The 6,913-nt window shown below is 37.8% G+C and overlaps 1 pseudogene; it reads right to left on the bottom strand.

Annotated features, from left to right (window-relative positions):
* Positions 1-296: 296 nt before the first annotated feature.
* Positions 297-2,258, bottom strand: LOC141423937 (mediator of RNA polymerase II transcription subunit 28 pseudogene; annotated as a pseudogene).
* Positions 2,259-6,913: the final 4,655 nt, after the last annotated feature.

Below are 6,913 nucleotides of genomic sequence, written 5' to 3'. Positions count from 1 at the left end.
AATGATATTACTTTTAGTTACGTGATTATAAGACCACTTTTATATAAAGTATATGAAATTTTTTTGATGTTTTCAGACTTGCCATTTTTTTAATTTTAAACATTCTATTTCAACTAACCACATATACAAAAGCTTGCCTACTATTTATTGCTTATCACATTTCTTATCTTTAATTTGCATAAAGATACAGCTGCCCTTTTTAGAAAATCTACAATTTTAATTTTTTTAACTTATACATAATTGAGCGATGTATTGGCCTCACATTGGTAATTATAGCTCTAACATGTCAAATATATACACAAGCACACAAAAATGACCAATGCATCATATAAAAAGATAACTAATACATGATCTCACATATTCAAGGGGAACAATGCCTAATGCTCATGGGGATATATAAATCACTGACCCACAAGGGAGAACTAAAAAAGGGTGGTGGAGGAGTCAAGGATGATGGAGGAGGCAAGGTAGAAAAGACATATGGAGGCTTCACGGACCTAGTAGCATCCAGGCCACTGAATGTCACTGTGTGTGCAGAACGGGCTTCAGGGCTAGAGGGAACAAGGACCAAGACTCTTAGCCACAAACTCACCAACAGTGGAGTGCATATTTTGGGTAAAGGGATATAATCTAGGGGAAGGCTATAAAAAACAGGGAAAGGAAAAGTTCATCCAAGAGGGCAAAACACCCTCCCCACACAGAGGCTCCCCATGCTCTCTGCAGAGGTTAAGTAGCTAAGGTCACCCTGCAGGTCGCTCCAACCCTGAGGCTCTTGGAATCAAACCCATGGGCAAGAATCTTCCTTAAGGAAACTATCTCCGCCCCCAAAAGTAAAATATCACACACAAACAAAACTCAAAACCAAGAGACAAGCAGGGTAAGTAGGCTTTAACCCTTATACTTTGCCAGTACCCCAACTGTCCTGCTACTGAGACAGGGTTGGCTCATTCCTTATACCAACTTGTTACATCATGCCAATACATTCCCCCTCAAAATGAGTAATGACACAAAATATAAACTCGCCCCAAATATAAGCAAACATCAACTTAAGGATCCTCCTATAGTATTACTACACTACCCTAGCATATCTTAACCCTGTTCTCACCCATTTACAAACTCTCTGCACTCTGTATTGCTCTAGAGGCATTACATTGTTGCATTAGATTCCTCTTCTTGAGGTAGTTGAAAGTCTTGAAATACAGCAAATTTAAGTATTTTTGTACACTTCCTGGATGAGTAGTTATCATAATCAAACTTTTTTCCCCCTGATTCTCAGACTACTATAATTTTTCCCTTAGATCATAAACTAATGTAACAAATGGAAATAAAAAGTCATACAAAAATAAATTTAAAATCAAGCAAAAACAAAAAATAATTAAAACAAAGAATCTGTGTCTTCACACTAGCAGTTTAAATTCTGCCAAAGACAAAACACTTACTCGGCTTAGCAAACCTACAGACTTTTTTATAATGTACATAAGAAATCAGCACTTGGTAGACTGAGGCAAGAGCATCCAGAGTTCAAAGCCAGGCTGGGCTACAGAGAAACCCTGTCTCACAAAAAAACACAAGAAATTAATCACTCATAAAAATAGGGGGAAAATTCTAGGTTGCAACATAAAACTAACATCAACTCATTCACCAACTAAAAGTTCTTCCAAAATGCAATGTCCACCAGAGGGGACGTTTGGCAAAACTGTCCACATGGGCTGACTTGCAGGCCAGACCAACTGCCCTTAGGTCTGCTTAAGAGGTGCAGGGATATTGGCAGATGCCTGTTCAAGGTAGGCCAAGGAGCCCTGAGGGATGTCAGCTGGCTTCTTATGCTGCACATTGATGTCCTCCAGCACCTGCTGCCAGTGCCTCAGCTTTGTTAGGTGCTTCTGGACCAGTGCATCTTTCCTCTGCAATTCATTCCTTAGTTCCAAGACATCCTCTTTGATAACTTGCTCTGGTTTCTGGACAGACAACTGCAATCTTTTTTGTAGGAAAAAATATTCTGTCTGTCTTGCAATGTCCAGAAACTTCCGGATACACTGATCGACACCAGTTCGAATTTCTTCCTGATCAGTGCCACTGACATAGTGCTGGCTCACAAGAGAAGCAAAGCAAGCCTCAAACGATGACTCCAATTCGTCCACCAAGGTACTGTTGGAACTCCTAGCAGCGCCAGGCGCTGCCTGGCCGGGTAGTCCCTGCGGAGGTGGCCGGGGGCCGGGTGGCTGTCCAGTGAACATTGCACCCAGCAGAGCAGCCATGTCTGCAATGGCGGGGAGGACGCACTGCCTACAATTTTAATTTTTTAACACACACACACACATATATATAATTTGTCATTAATTTGTTACAAGAGAAACTCTTAAACTTTCTGAGAAATTATTACTTTGTATCAAATCTTGAGACATTTTATAAATTTCTTTTTTTGTTTTATTTTTATTTTTTCTACTTTTTTTCTTGATTCATATATTCATATGTGCATACATTGTTTGGGTCATTTCTCCCCTCCTCCCCATCACTTCCCTCACCCCACCCCCCTCACTTCCAGGCAGAATCTGTTCTGCACTTTTCTCCAATTTTGTTGAAGAGAAGACATAATCAATAATAAGAAAGCATTTTTGCTAGTTGAGATAAGGATAGTTATACAGAGAGATTCCTAGCATTGCTTCCATGTACAAGTGTATTACAGGCCGAATTGATGCATTTCTACCTGACCTCTTCACTACTTCCTGGTCACCTGCCTATATTGACCTCTGTCACTTTAAGGTTACTGTATTACTCCTCTGCATTTTTGGGTTTCCTACCTATCCGCATTCCTCCCATATGTACTCTCGCCTTAGCATGTGACCCCACTCTAACAACATTACTGCCTTTGCACTAGATTTAAAGTTCGCATATGAGGGAGAATGTACAATTTTTGTCTTCTGAGCCTGGCTAACCTCGCTCAGGATGATGTTCTCTGGTTCCATCCATTTACTTTTGAATGATAGGATTTCATTCTTCTTCATGGCTGCATAAAATTCTATTGTGTCAGACCCTAAACTCTGAAGTTAGTACAGGAAAGAGCAGGGAATAAATACTCTTGAAGCAATAGGTATAGGCAAGGACTTTCTCAGTAGAACCCCAGCAGCTCAGCAACTAAGAGAAAGAATGGACAAATGGAACTTCATAAAATTAAAAAGCTTCTGCACAACAAAATAAATGGTCTCTAAACTGAAGGGACCACCCACAGAGTGGAAGAAAATATTTGCAAGCTATACATCAGACAAAGGACTGATAACCAGAATATACATGGAGCTCAAATAACTAAACTCTCCCAAAATCAATGAACCAATAAAACAATGGGCAACTGAACTAAACAGAACTTCATCAAAAGAAGAAATTCAAATGGTCAAAAAACACATGAAAAAATGCTCACCATCTCTTGCCATAAAGGAAATGCAAATCAAAACCACACTAAGATTTCACCTTCACCTGTTCCACCACGAACAGGTGTTGGTGAGGATGTGGGGGAAAAAGGAACCCTCATACACTGCTGGTGGGAATGCAAGCTAGTGCAACCAATCTGGAAAACAATATGGAGGTTTTTAAAAAAACTATACATAGATCCGCCATATGATCCAGCAATCCCACTCCTGTGGATATACCCAAAGGAATGAGAATCAGGTTACTCCAGTGGCACTTGCACACCCATGTTTATTGCAGCACTATACACAATAGCCAAGTTGTGGAAACAGCCAAGATGCCCCATTACTGATGAATGGATTAAGAAAAGGTGGTATTTATATATGAAATCTTTCTTGTGTCATTTAGAATTTTTTTCTTTTGGTACTGGAGGTAGATCTCAGGTCCTCATACTTGCAAAGCAAGCTAGCCTCTACTACTTGAGCCATGCCCACATATCTTTTTGGTTTGAGCACTATTGAGAAAGGGTCTTGCTTTATGCCTGGGCAGGCTGTGATCTGCCTATCTACATTTCCCCAGGTACATGGGAAAAGTGGTATGTGCCACCAAGCCAAGTCACTGGTGGAAAATGGGGTCTTGAGACCTTTTGCCCCAGGCTCATCATAAACTGCTATTCTCCCAATCTTTGCTTCCCAAGTAGCTAAGATTATAAACCTTAGCCAACATGTCCAGATGATATAAAAAGTTTATATCAACAAATTATATGGATTATTAAATAATGCTGTTATATTAATATAACAAATTATTTCAAATTAATATACTGATGTTACAGATAAATCTTTTCATAGACTCAGCTCCAGAGCAATATATTCCTCTTTTATAAGCATATTTATTTATAATACATAAAATCTTGAATTTTAATCCTTAATTTGACTCAAAGTAACTATATTTAGAAGATAGGTTTTGTTCCAGGTTAGTATGAACAGAGTGTGAGTAGACATGGCAAAGATTCAGTTTTGCATATTGACAATTTTTTACTACCTAGTTTCTATTCTATTCAGCACCTTGGCAACTATCTCTACAATTAAAAATAGTTCAGAATAATTTTTATGAATATTACTAGAAAGACCTCTAAAATTAGTCAATAAAATTGAATATTAACTTCTAAAACCTGTTAATATTGAATGAATCACATGTTCTCTTGCTGATTAAATGACCATCCAACCAGTTCCATGATTTGCTGAAATACTAGCATTGACTTAATTTGAGGTTACATACATGGATAAAGTTTATGACACAGTGTTTACAGGGCACATGCTGCAGGAAATGTATTTATGTATTCAAAGTCCAGAGGGGTCAAATGCAGCTTTCTTATCATCATTCTGTGGAGATTACAAGAAAGCATCTGAAAGGCAGAGACATGTGTGAGTCTCCTGACCATGATAGAGTATTTGAGTTACAGGAATCCAAGTTCATATAATGTACATAAAGTGACTTAAATATCCTAGAAATGAGTTAACCATTGTTATTATTCTTAGGAAACAAGGGGAAACTATTCAAGATAGAGTTATGAACACGTTATAAATCAATCAAAAAATGGCTTAGCAATGAATGATTTCTGACTTAATCAGAATTATTTCTAACTTACTAGAAGACTGAAAGTCCTGTTCTGTTGATATTGCACATTTTCTCTAAAGCTATTGCCACATTCTTTGCAAAAAAATACAGTCCATCTCAAAAGTTTGAAGACTTTCAAAATGAATAAGTTGAGGCTATGATTTCAGCTCTCACAGCAGAAATGATGTATCTTTTTCATATATTTACTTTTCCAGATGAATCTGTCCATTGAAAACATTCTATTTCATGTCTATATAACTTTTAGTTACTTTTAAACTCCATTACTCTGTTATGTGTAAGATACTGCTCTCCACTAGTACTTCTTTCAGTAAGGAAAATGGTATTCACATTACACAATGGTCTTGCACATACACAGTTGACTGATGTGATGGAAAACACTGAAATTTAATTTTTCATCAATTTTATTTCAAATAGTCAGATATACCTAGTCTATAATGTATGCACAGTATAAGCCTAAAGTAGTAAGTATAGATTTTCCCTTGGAAACCAAATGCATCTGGAAGTCTGTGGCACATGTTCTGATTGTCCAATCACACCCTGTTTTTTAAATTTTTATTTCATTGTTTTTATATTTACTTACACATGTTTATATTATTTGAGCCACCTCCCCTGCCCCCTGCTTCCAGGCAGAACCTGTTCCACCCTCTTGTTCTCTGATTATGATGAAGACAAAAACATAATGTTTTTGCTTGTTTAAGATAAAGATAGCTATACAGAGAGATTCCTAGCATTGCTTCCATGCTCATGTGGATTACACTGCACATTGGTTCATCTCTATAAGATCTCTTCACTACTTCCTGGTCCCCTTCCTATAGTGACCTTGGCCAGTTTAAGATTACTATATTCTCACCTATACAGTGGGCACATTAACCACATTCAAGTTTTGGGTTTCCTTCCCTTTCCCTATTTTTGCTACCATGCACATTCTCCCCTTAGTGTGTGACCCATGTCCAATAATATTACTGCATGTATCAGGTCTATAATCCCCATATGAGGGAGAACATATGATTTTGGCCTTCTGAGCCAGACTAACTTCACTTAAGATTATGTTCTCCAGTTCCATCCATTTACTTGCAAATGAAAAATTTTCATTCTCCTTTGTGGCTGAATAAAATTCCATTGTGTATAAATACCACATTTTCTTAACCCATTCATTTGTGGGGCATCATGGCTTTTTCCATAACTTGGCTATTGTGAATAGCACTACAATAAACATGAATGTGCAGGTGCTTTTGTAATAACCTAGGTTGCATTCTCAGGAGTGATATTGTTGGATCATGTGGCAGATCTATGTTTGGTTTTTTAAGAATCCTCCATATTGTTTTCTAAAGTGGTTGTATTAGCTTACATTCTCATGACACTGTATGAGGGTTCCTTTTACTCTCGCATCCTGGCTAACATTTGTTGTTGCTGGTGTTTTTGATGGTAGCAATTCTAACAGGGGTGAGGTGGAATCTTAGTGTAGTTTTGATGGCCAGGGATGGTGAGCATTTTTTCATGTGTTTTGGCCAGTTGAATTTCTTCCTTAGAAAAAGTTCTGTTTAGTCAGTTGCCCACTTCTTTATTGGTTCATTGATTTTGGGGGAGTTTTGATATTTGAGTTCACTGTATATTCTGGTTAGCAGTCCCTGTCTGATGTATAGCTAACACAGATTTTCTCCCACTCTGTGGGTAGTCTCTTCAATTTAGAGACCATTTCTTTTGTTGTGCAGAAACTTTTTAATTTCATGTAGTCCTATTTGTTCATCCTTTCTTTTGGTTGCTGGGCCACTTGAGTTCTATTGAGGAAGTCTTTGCCTATACCTATTGCTTCCAGAGTATTATGTGCTAATTTTTTGCACTAATTTCAAGGTTTCAGGTCTGATATTAAGGT

This window comes from Castor canadensis, chromosome 6 (assembly GCF_047511655.1).
Source record: "Castor canadensis chromosome 6, mCasCan1.hap1v2, whole genome shotgun sequence".
Lineage (NCBI taxonomy): Eukaryota > Metazoa > Chordata > Mammalia > Rodentia > Castoridae > Castor > Castor canadensis.
Note: the sequence above shows the minus strand (reverse complement) of the source record. Positions and strands in the feature narration are given on the sequence as shown.